Source organism: Wyeomyia smithii, chromosome 3 (assembly GCF_029784165.1).
Source record: "Wyeomyia smithii strain HCP4-BCI-WySm-NY-G18 chromosome 3, ASM2978416v1, whole genome shotgun sequence".
Lineage (NCBI taxonomy): Eukaryota > Metazoa > Arthropoda > Insecta > Diptera > Culicidae > Wyeomyia > Wyeomyia smithii.
In genome coordinates, this window is record NC_073696.1 from 53,143,023 (window position 1) to 53,155,675 (window position 12,653).

Consider the following 12,653-nt stretch of genomic DNA (forward strand, 5'->3'; position numbering starts at 1 on the left):
CCAGGCCATGTGAGATCTTTAAAAAGATATGAAACATGGCAATTCTTCATATTACATAATTTGAATAAGGTTCATTAAACAAATTCATTGCCGAAAACTGTTTGATATGATGCAAATTGTTTCATAATTGGGACCGCTCTGAAAAGTGATCCATAATTTTGTATTTGATGAGTTGTAATAAAATAAATATATTTTCTGAGAAATATTTATAAAACATGGAAACAAATACTCAATCAAGTAAAAGATTACATATTTCTGTAACTGAAAACATTTATAGATTACTTATATACAATAAAATTGGCTGTGATTTTTTGAATTCATACACCTTTTCAAGTGATCCAATTTAATTTTAGTTGTGTGGGGACTGTAATAATTATAAATTATTGCAAGCGATTCGGTTAAAAGTAAAAATTTTTCGTTGAAGAAACGCAGGTAGTTGAAATGGAACTCAATTTTCTACATGTTGATGTTACACGATTTGTATAGATCACCAATCAAATCGAAAAATTTAGATTGAAAAAACACTAAAAATTCAAATGAATTTTTTCAAATTTCCCCCGATGGATGATTTTAAAACCAGCCGATTTTGAAAGGTTAGGACCAAAACTAACTTTTGGTGAAAAAAAATCCGAGGTACATTAAAGTACGATAATTCGGCACTTCGGACACACCATGCGACAATCTTAAACAGTTGGAATGTTCTCTAGACCGAGCTTATTGCATCCTGGCTGCAGTGAGTGTATTTTCAATATGTTCACACATTAGCTTTAAACTGTTTCTTCTAGATTTTTTTATTTCCTTGTTGTATTTTGTTAGTGATTTTCTATACAGTTCCCTAAATCCTGTTAGTTTTGCTTTATTGAACAGTTTACTAGAGGACTTTCCAAGTCCTTCAGGGTCTTATTCCAACAAGGCGAGTCTTTATTTGACACTCACGTCTTGCTAGGACAATTTTCGTAGTATGCATTAAGTACATCGCTGGTGATTAAATTAGATCAGGTTTTCAGCTCTTCATTGGTATGGATTTCTCATTCAAAAAAAAAAAAAAAAAAAAAACAATGGTTTGTCGATTAATAGTTTATTGTTATAGAGATCTCAGTTAGTCTTCATGGGGTCGCTATAGGTATCTTGTAGGATTTCTTCTACACAGTAAAGCAGGTATTAGACGAAGCAAATATTTGCTATTTTTGGTACGGATCTTATTTGCCTGTGATCTGACATAGAAAGTTCATCAGACGCATGTCAATTTTGTTTTGTTCGTACTGGACATAGTTATATCCAGGAGTTCTTCACGTACAGCGTTTATGAACAAGGCGTTATTACCTTGGTTGCATATATCCATGTTGTTATATATTCTAGAAGACACTTATCCTTTTTGTTTATATTTGTACTACCCCGCGTTTATAAGAAGTGAAAATCAAAAAGATTGGCTGTAATTTTAATAGAATTCCGGTAGTGAAAATGTTTTTATCAGCCCTGGTTCTTGTATACTGTACGCAAAATATTACTCAGTTGTTTCCGCGGTATTTCTAAGTCTAAATCACACCCTCAGCCCGTGCTCAGTTTTCGCATCCTCGAAAAAATCACATACTTTACAACATAAAATGTAAGTCATAGGACAAAAAATGTAATTAGTCAATGAACTATTTCCAAAAGACATTTTTGTTTTTTAAACATAACTATTGAAATTAAAATTTAACTTTAAATGTATTTTGTAATAAAAATCAAGCCTACAGAAGTTCTCGTACCAGTCAAGTCGTTGAAATTATATCGATTAGTTCACTACTTCAATAAATTGATCACATTTTGTTACGTAATTTTTGAACGAACCACCGAATCAAACTGAATTTTGCATCAACTAACAAGACTTAAGCTCTTTCAAACGTGACTAAGAGCAATCTAATCGTTCCAGCCTGTGCTGAGAAAATCGAGATTTATTTGTCGTAAGACTGAAATATACACAGACACACACACACACATACTTACACACACATACATACCTTGATTTGGTTTTCGAAGCTAGATTTTTTTTGTACCTATAGGTTCAAGTATTTGAGCCCTCACTAAAAAAATCTTTTTCAAAGCGAAACTAAGATTTTTTCTTATCCAAAATAAATTGAAATGTCACCTGTGTAGAAAACCTGTGTAGACAACCCTAGTAACAATATTGGTTTTATCAAAGTTTTATAGCGCTTAATACAGCCAAAACAGCGCTATAAAACTTTCATAAAACCAGTTTTGTTCCTTTTTTTCTTCTTCATCTATAATTTATTTGTCACGGCACAAATACAATTTAATGTTTAACGGCGCCAACTATATCTGGTAGCTTACTTTCTAAAGTATCTTAATAACTAAAAGCAAATTTTTTATCCTCGCTGCCGACTACGAGCTGAAACTAAATCTAACTTAAAGCTAGAATGTTTTGCATTAAAAGCACTGATTTGTTGTTTGATGGTTTTCCATCGCCATAGGTAAGCAGCATATTGAATATGTTCCGCTGCTGGGCCAAGATATCACGGACTGGCATATTGGGTTGTCTCCCTCGGGACCTGAGAGTATCGTGCGGGTCTAGTTGCTGTTTCCGGATCCGGGGTCTTAACGTGTTCTTGTCGTTTGGTTGGATGTAGGCGGAAGGGAATAGGATTAAACTGGGGCGTGGATGGATTTCAGGAAAACGTATATAAGGGACATGTAGGATAAGTCACGGCTCGCCAAGACATCACGAACAGGAACAGCCGGCTGCCTACTTTCGGCCTGCAGGGAAGCTATTAATTTAGACCTGGCGTCACGGTGTACAGGGCATGACCAAACCACATGCTCTATGTCGTGATAACCCTCACCACAGGCACAGATACCACTTTCCCCGAACCCAACACGACGGAGATGCGCGTCAAATCTATAGTGATTGGACATAAGCCGGGACATCACGCAAATGAAATCCCGACCTACATCCAACCCCTTGAACCACGGGCTCGTCGATACTTTGGGGATTATGGAATGTAACCACCTTCCCAATTCCCCTCTGGTCCAAGCATTTTGCCAACTGATGATCGTATTCTGACGTACAAGTGCGAAAAATTCATTAAAAGCAATTGGTCTTTCATAAATATCACCGTTTGTTGCGCCCACCTTAGCCAAAGAGTCCGCTTTCTCATTGCCCGGTATCGAGCAGTGAGAAGAAACCCACGCTAAGGTAATCGGAAACGATTTGTCGGATAAAGCACTCAGATGTTCCCGTATTTTCCCCAGGAAATACGGAGAGTGCTTAACATCTTTCATCGATCGGAGAGCCTCAATGGAACTGAGACTGTCCGTAAAGATGAAATAATGGTCCGTGGGCATTTTTTCGATAATCCCTAGGGTGTACTTAATTGCAGCCAATTCTGCGACGTAAACAGAAGCAGGATTATCGAGCTTATGGGAGACGGTTAAATTGTTATTGAAAATACCGAAGCCAGTGGACCCATCAAGAAGTGATCCGTCAGTGTGGAACATATTGTCGCAGTTGATGTTTCGATATTTATTGGAAAAATTTTTGGGGATCTGCTGCACGCGTAGATGATCCGGGATTCCACGAGTTTCTTCTATCATGGATGTATCGAAAAACACAGTAGAATCAGAAGTATTTGATAAGTCGACACGATTTGGAATATTCGAAGAAGGGTTAATATTTTGGGACATGTGATGGAAATACAATGTCATAAAACGGGTTTGAGAATTAAGTTCGATTAACCTTTCAAAATTTTCAATCACGGGACGGTTCAAGACTTCACATTTGATAAGAATACGAGAAGACAGGCTCCAAAAGCGGTTTTTCAATGGTAGTACTCCAGCTAAGACCTCCAAACTCATCGTATGGGTCGATTGCATGCAACCTAAGGCGATACGCAAACAACGATATTGTATTCGCTCCAGTTTGATCAGATGTGTGTTTGCTGCGGAGCGGAAGCAGAAACACCCGTATTCAATAACAGACAATATCGTTGTTTGGTAAAGCCTTATAAGGTCTTCTGGATGGGCTTCTCACCATTGTCCGGTTATTGTACGAAGAAAATTCTTTGTTGACATTTTTTCATCAGATACCTCACGTGACAACCCCAGGTGCCTTTAGAGTCGAACCAGATACCAAGATATTTGTGTACCAAAACCTGAGAAATCGTTTTACCCATTAATTGTGTTGAAGCTGAGCAGGTTCATGCTTCCTAGAAAAAACTACTATCTCAGTCTTCTCCGGAGAGAATTCGATACCTAGCTGTAAAGCCCAAGCAGACAAATTATCCAAGGTATCTTGCAATGGTCCTTGCAAATCGGCAGCTTTGGCCCCTGTAACAGAGATTACACTGTCGTCTGCAAGTTGTCTTATCGTGCATGAATTTGCCAGACATTCGTCGATGTCATTTACATAAAAATTGTAAAGAAGGGGGCTTAAAGATAAGCCCTGGGGAAGACCCATGTAGCTAATGCGAAAAGTTGCCAAATCGCCGTGCGTAAAATGCATGTGCTTTTCGGACAGCAAATTGTGCAAAAAATTGTTTAAAATTGGAGAAAATCCTTGTCAGTGAAGTTTACCCGAAAGAATGTCAATAGAAACGGAATCAAAAGCCCCCTTAATGTCCAAGAACGCAGACGCAGACGCAGCCATTTGTTCTTTGCGAGCATACGCCAGCCAAATTGAGTATCCGATAGTAGGCCATTTGATTCGACCCAATGGTCTAAACGACGGAGTATCATTTTTTCCATCAATTTCCGGATACAGAATAGCATTGCAATCGGCCTATAAGAGTTGTGATCAGAAGCTGGTTTCCCTGGTTTTTGGATGCCGATCAGCTTCACTTGCCTCCAATCCTGCGGTACAATGTTTTGCTCCAGGAACTTATTGAACAAGATCAACAAGCGCCTCTTGGCATTGCCGGGTAGATTCTTCAACAAGTTGAATTTGATTCCATCTAACCCAGGCGCGTTATTGTTACAGGACAGGAGGGCAACTGAAAATTCTGCCATCGTAAAAGGTGATTCTATCGCGTCGTGGCCCGGAGACGCATCACGAACAATATTTTGCTCAGGAACAGAGTCCGGACATACTTTTCTGGCAAAATCAAATATCCACCTACTTGAAGACTCCTCGCTTTCGTTGACCGTTACGCGATTCCGCATTCTTCGGGCTGTGTTCCAAAGAGTGCTCATCGATGTCTCCCTCGACGTCTCGTTCACGAACCGACGCCAATATCCGCGTTTCTTTGCTTTAGCCAAGCTTTTAAGCTTGGTATCAAGCTCCGAATACCGTAAATAGTCGCTAGGTATACCTCCCTTCTGGTAGGCCAAAAACGCGTCGGATCTTTGCGTGTAGACATCGGAGCACTCTTGGTCCCACCACGGAGTGGGAGGCCGTTCTATAATCGTTACGCCGGGATATTTCTTCGTTTGGGCTTGCAACGCGGCGTCGAGAATCAAGCCCGCGAGGAGGTTGTATTCTTCAAGTGGTGGATGATGTTGAATTAGGGTGGTCGGTATTACCGACTTTTCGAAAAACCGGTATTTCGGTATTCATAAAAATAAAAACCGATAAAACCGGTAAAAAACCGGTATTTTTATTTCTTTCGGATTAATACAAACCAGGGGTGACTCGTGGTCTTTAAACCTACTTTTTCAACTACAAAGTTCTTAAAATCATGGTTCGGGAAAGTAATGATGATTGTCCGCGAGAAAAAAAACGCAAGTCATTTTCCCTGTACTATTTAAAAATAAAACTGAAAAATAAATAAAGATATGGGGTGTCGAACGTCTTCGGTAGTGGTTTTCTGCCACAGTCTTATGCAAATCCTGCCGAAGTAAGCCATTGCCGAAAACGTTACCTACATAAATTTGGATTTGAAATTTATTTTTTGCTTAGCGTCTCAGGTTGCATCTATGTATGGACGTGTCGCTGCATGATTATGTTTTTGCATTTATGAGTACCTCTGCTTCATTACGATCCAGATTTTTTTTTAAGATTAGGACCTCTGCGACCATTATTTTGATCTCTTGTGGTATACGATCCAGATACAACACTGGATAACAGTGTTTGAAAAACTCCAATGAATGAATCTAGTGATATGATTACGAAGAACATAATTTCGAAACTAATGTAATAACGAAAAAAAAACATGCAGATTTTTATTTAAATTTTCTTTCACATCGCAAAACTTAGATTCAAATTAGTGAACAACATTAAATTTCGTAGAAAAACAATATTTGAAACTGTTGAGTAGAGTATATAAATGAAATAAAAAAAAAAGAAATCACGATCAGACCAGAATTTACTTTTTACGAATCCGAATGAATCGAAGGTAAATACTTCTTTATTCTGTTCGATGCTCTTTAAACAATTCGTCCAAATTATTTATTACTATTATTATTATTTTATCAACTTTAGCTTCTAATGGAGAAACGAAAAATGTGGCATATGAACAAGTGTGTAACTGAAATAGAAATAAATATTTGAAATAACTGAAATAAAAATAAATATTTGAAATAGAAAAAGCAGAAACTTGTACACGAGTGAGGCCGGGTACATTCAGCTAGTTGCTAATAAAAGCTCGCTGCGGTACGGGCGACGAAGCTTCGACCATGCTACAGCTATTTAAATTTCACTTTTTCAAGGAGCAGTAATTTTTAGGATAAAATCTTTATTGGTTGATTATAATACTTTGTCTCAACAAAAAATAAATTCCTAATCCAAATTTATATTTATTTATATTTTTTTTAGTTTTACTTTTAAATAGCACAAAATGAATAATGTCTTGCGTTTTTTCGCTGATATAATTGTGATTACTGCCTCATAATTTGTAGTCAAACTGGTAGGTTTTGAACCTACCCACGCGTTGCCTCTGTGAGTATGAGTGTGTGAAGAGATAAGCTGTTATACTTAAAAATAAATGCTTTATTGAAGTTTTTTGACATATTATCGATACACACAAACACATTGTCTGAATCCGAGCAGAACAAACAAAAAGATAACAAAAATTGGTAAATAGGTGAGGGAAAATTAATATATATAATGTTGCTTCTGTCTAAATGTATTTATTATATTAGGGAGCTCACCTAAAATCCTTCAAGGGGCGATAGAGAACCATGTTTGATGAAAAAAACCCTTCTACTCATATGGTCAAAAGTCAACTACTGCAGAGTTATTCACTAATTTCAGTTTTTTGTTATGTTTGCCTTAAGCGAGCAGAGAATTGTGAATTCTACCGCACTAAACGAAGGCGCGGCTGATTGCTTTTAAAGTGAAATAGTATCTAAACTAAAAGAATTAGGTACTTAGTGTCAGAGAACAACTAGTAGAGTAGACTCCAATGTTTAATTTGGTTAACAACAAACTCCATGTTTATCACACATTTCAGAGAGAAAATTGCTGTTAAGCTCTCAAAAACATTTGATTTCATATTTGTTCCTTTCTAAAGGCTTCTTGTTCTTCCTAATTTGACATTTTTGAGACACTATTGATTACGAAACTTTCTCAGCATTTCAAGAAAACCAACAAAATTGAGCTAGCTATCATACTTCTTGTGATAGACCTCGTTAAAGGTAAACATAACCGAAAACTAGAAGAAGAGAATAACTCTGCAGTAGTTAAATTTTGACCATATGCGCAGAATTTTTTTCATCAAATAGGGTCCTCTATCCCTTAAAGGATTTGATTAAAAGTGAGCTACCTTACACCCTGTATACATCGTCATGTGATTTGTAACGACTACCTTACAAAGATTTATGAATATTGTGGGAAGTTTTTTTTCCATTGTAAGAAAAATACCGAAAATACCGGTTTTTTCGTCTCTCTAATACCGGTATTTCGGTATTGAAAAAAATATCGGTTTTACCGGTTTTACCGGTTTTTGTTTAACCGGTAAACCACCCTATGTTGAATCGAATCGACCGCTTTTGAAATCATTTCCTCGTATAACTTCCAATCGACATTCCGTGTGAGGTCATACGGAATGTCAACTGGTCGCATGCGAGTTGACCCGTTATTAAGTGAAATAAGAATAGGCAAATGGTCGCTACCGTGAGGATCGAGGATTACCTTCCATGTACAATCCAACCGTAGCGACGTCGAACATAAGGATAGATCCAAAGCGCTTGGGCGCGCTGGAGGTTTCGGGATACGTGTCATTTCGCCGTTGTTTAAAATAGTCATGTCGAAGTCATCGCAAAGGTTATAGATTAAAGAGGAGCGGTTATCATTGTAAGGGGAACCCCAAGCCACGCCATGAGAGTTGAAGTCTCCCAAAATCAAACGTGGCGAGGGAAGAAGTTCTATTAAATCAAAGAGCAGCCGTTGCCCAACCTGTGCTCTGGGAGGAATATATTTTGAGGCAATACAAAGCTCTTTACCTTGTATTGTCATTTGACATGCGACAACTTCGATGCCTGGAATCGAGGGGAGGTTAATACGATAGAAATAATAGCACTTTTTAATCCCTAAAAGTACTCCTCCATATGGGGTGTCTCGATCAAGGCGAATAATATTAAAATCATGGAAGTAAGCCAAGTTTCACAAAGGGAAAATGCATCGCATTTGTTTTTATTTATCAAAACTTTAAACGAATCAATTTTTGGTAAAATACTTCTACAATTCCACTGTAAGACAGAGATAGAATCCTTCATATACGCAATTGAATTAGGCATCGAAGGATACAATCGCTGCAAGGAGGGGCCATTGGGCAGTCAACTGCTTCAAAAACGATCTAACTGTTGGGAGAAATGCTGTAAGAAAAATTTTAATTGGATCGGGTACATTGAAAGTTTCAAAAATTCAGTCCACAATGTCAGAAAATTTCACTAATCCAGAGTTTGTTTCATCAACTGGATGTGCAAAAGGAACAACTGGGGTTTTAGATGTTCCTGGCAGTGCTGGGAACTCCTTCTGGGACTTTAAATTTGCATGCTCAGGAGGAGTTTGCTTCGGTTTTTCTGCAGCACTGTTTGGTTTGCTTGTAACTTTCATTTCACTTTGAGAAATGTTAGGACCTTTTCTGAGAAGTTTAGGAGAGGAAATATTTTTCCTCTTTCTAGACTCCCCAGGATTGGCGTAAGATGTTCCCGCTGGTGAATCGTCAGAATCGGTTTCATCAGAGGACAACAGATCATAAGGGTTTGATGTAATGGGAGAAGTGGTAACGGTCTTCTTCAGCATTTCAGCGTAAGAACGCTTCGAACGCTCTTTGAGAGACCTCTTTATTTTATCCCTGCGCTGCATGTACACCGTACATGTCGAGAGCTCATGCTGACTCTCCCCACAGTGAATGCATTTTTCAGCATTTTTACTGCAGGAATCATCCGCATGATTCTCCCCACACTTGCCACAACGTGCCTTATTGCAGCAGTAGGCGGCGGTGTGGCCTAACTGCTTACAATTCAGGCAGTTCATGACGCGAGGTACATATAATCGCACAGGGAGACGAACCCGGTGGATCGAGACATGGCTTGGTAGCGCTGACCCGGCGAACGTAACTCGAAACGAGTCTGACGGGGTGTATACTGTTTTGCCACCGATGATCGATGCTGACCGCAATTGCTTGCAGTCGAGCACCTTTACATCGGGACAGGTTTTGTTTTTAAAGCACCCTTTGGCACTTGCCAGTATACACTCGACGGACAGACTCGAATCGGTTATGACACCGTCGATCTCCACGTCTCGTGCGGGTATGTAAACGTGATACTCGCGTGTGAAGAGCTCAGAGCAAGCTATATCATTGGCCTCTTTCAGGTTACTGACCACGACACGGAGCTTGTTAGGCCGGATCTTGGAAATTTCGGTCACGCCCTTGTACTCCTTCGTCAGGTCTTTAGGAATCTGCAAGAGGTTCAACTGTTTCGATTTCGGTCCCGCCTTTGGCCGAAAATAGACAGTATAGCTGCCCTGGGCTCCGTCTGGGTAAAGCCTGGGGCGAGGGGGGACTGAAGAATGAACAGGGGAGGGGGTAACAGAAGGGTCAGGGTCAGAGGGGTTCGGGGATGGTGGCGCGGGAGGCGAGGGATCTACATCCATCCCGCTAAGTCTAGCGCACTAGCGCCGACAAGAGCACGTACCTTTTTACTTCTCCCTTCCAGTAAGGTTGGTTGTCCGATCGTTCGAAGTTGCAGCCGTTACAGCCAGCAGCACCAATACAGCAGCACCAAACAGCCACCAGCAGCGAGCCAGGTGTGAGATCACTCCACACAGCGATACAACTCACTGTCAACTGATGGCTTCTTCTTTTTCCTCTTTTGTGTCTCGTCCACTGCTGTAGCACAATTCAGCCAGCAGCCAAATCGGCTTACGCACCAGCTGGCAGTCACGATGCGAAACAGTTGCACAAAGGCGCGACCTTGAACCCGGATTTATTTCACTCGACCAGGCAAACAATGCCAACACTTGTTCACACGTCTTTTGTTTCATATTCTATCGGAGCGATCACCGATCACACGTCCGATACTGATGCGTGTTCGGCACAGAATGAAAAAAAAAACTATTTTTGCTCGCTCGAGTGTAGTGAAATCGCACAGCGTTCAACCAAACCCGCTACTGTAACGGATAACACTCTCAGGGGTTTTGTTACTTGGGAAAGTAAGTTTTTTTGAGGAGGCGATGAAGGTTAAGAGTCATTCTTAACTTTTTTTTATCATTTCGTTTTTGAATCTTGGAGTAGTCTCAGAGTCATTTTGCAATCATTTTCGAATCACTTTGAAATTTAGTTAAAAATTGTATAAAAAATATTTAACAATAATTTTAAAATTATGTCTATTTATTTGGAAATCGTTTTGAATATAGTTGGTAACGATACCGAATAAAAACCAAGTTTATTGCGAAATCCGCGTGTATTTCGAAACGCATGTAAATTTAAAAAACGCGTGAAAAGTGATTCTTGTGTATACTAATTGAAACGATACAGAGAAGATTAGCATGGCTCCTGAGCAAGGATTTTCAATGTATTTGAAAATCATTACAGAAGTTATTTTGGGAATTATGTAGGTATGTAAGGTTGAATCAGTTAAATTTACAATCATTTTAGACTCAAACATGATTCAAACATCATATTAGAATCATGTTTGGAAAACATATGAAAGTCATTTTCGGAATCATTTTTGTATCATTTTGTAGTCATTGAATCATTTTAAGATTTCAAGATCCAGTTAAAAAAGACATTCAAATTAATTTCGAATCTTTTAAAAGAATTTTAAATTCATTTTGCAGTACAAAAGTACTGCAGATTTTATTTAATTTTTCTCAGAGTTATTATGAATCTTTCCAGAATTTTTTTAAAACGCCTATGGATTGTTAAAAAATATTCATGAAATATTTTCTTTGACATTATTTCAAAATCTTGAAATAATAATTATTTTTTCGAACTAAATTTCTATTTTTTACAACGGCTTTTACCTGTTAACATTCAAGTTCATTAAGCAGACAATATGTGTAGCAGATAAAGTGCAAAATAAGCGAACTGTAAATATGATTTCCAAATCTGTATCATATTTCCAGTTCGCTCATTTTTTGCTTTCCATGCTGCACATATTGTCTGCTTAATAATTATTTTGTTTAGTGATTATTGGTTCTATTCTACGTTGGTAGCTGGATCTAAATCTTGTTGTGATTCATTTAAGGGAATGTTATATTGGTTTTTAATTTTTTTCGCAGACTGTGTTTCATCTTAAGAACTGGATAAAACAAATAATGAAAAAAAAAAACAAAACAAAAAATACAACTCAGTGAAGGTAGATTAAGTAAATACGTTAGTGAATGGAAAAAGTTAAAAAAAATTAGATAAATTTGATACACAGTATATCTCGACTGGTTGAGTTGAGCTTGCTTTTGTTTTAATGTTGACTCAGTTCTATTTTTAATTCATTTCAGTCAATATTGCTGTTCATTTGTCACTCAAGCCTTGGCTTAAAAGTTTTGAAAGTTGTTTTAAATTTGCTTCAGAAAAATTGTCAAAGTATTGTTTCGAACTTTCATTACATTGTTGTATTTTTGTATTGATTTTCGCTTAGCTGCTTGTCAAGATTTACCTGCAACTGACCTTAAGGAGAAATGCCGACAATTTTTTTTTCGGCATACAAGATTGCTCTCTCCGCTCTATCAAACTGATGAACATTCGATACGGAGTTTTTTTTTAAATTATTTGTTCTACATATTGGAAGCACGTACGTAGGATTTTCCTTAGGATTCGTTCGAAAGGTTCGTTTTATTAGTCAAATATAGATTGAACATATTTTACCATTTCTCAAAATTTACCGTCTGTGTTATGCTTAAAGTGGTAAGTCGCTCAGCAGATGTAGGATTAGAATCATCAATTTGTGTGCTACACGGTGCGAACAGAACATAAATAAACACTGCATCGTGACGCATTACTTGGAACCCGAGCCTTCTTCTTCCGGTAGTACCGAGCGAGGTCCGGCCGCTAATAATGAAATAAGTTGCTCTTGTGTGCGGCGCTGGTTTCGTGAAACTATTACTCTGTCCACACGCTCCAATGTTTATTAATTTTGCCCGAAGCTCCGAGCATCATCCGCTTTTTGTCACCCGCGTCTAAGCGGCAAAATATAATATACTTTTCGGATGTGGTCAAAAGCAAATGTACTTAACTGCTTTCCGCTTCGATCATATATAAGGGGCAACACGTGTACGA

At 38.3% G+C, this 12,653-nt stretch overlaps 1 non-coding gene across 1 annotated transcript; it reads left to right on the forward strand.

The window, feature by feature from the left end:
* The first annotated feature begins 10,872 nt into the window (after positions 1-10,872).
* On the forward strand, positions 10,873-10,976 carry LOC129733500 (U6 spliceosomal RNA). Its single transcript, XR_008729580.1, has one exon. It is a non-coding gene; the product is annotated as a U6 spliceosomal RNA (small nuclear RNA).
* The last annotated feature ends 1,677 nt before the right edge of the window (positions 10,977-12,653 follow it).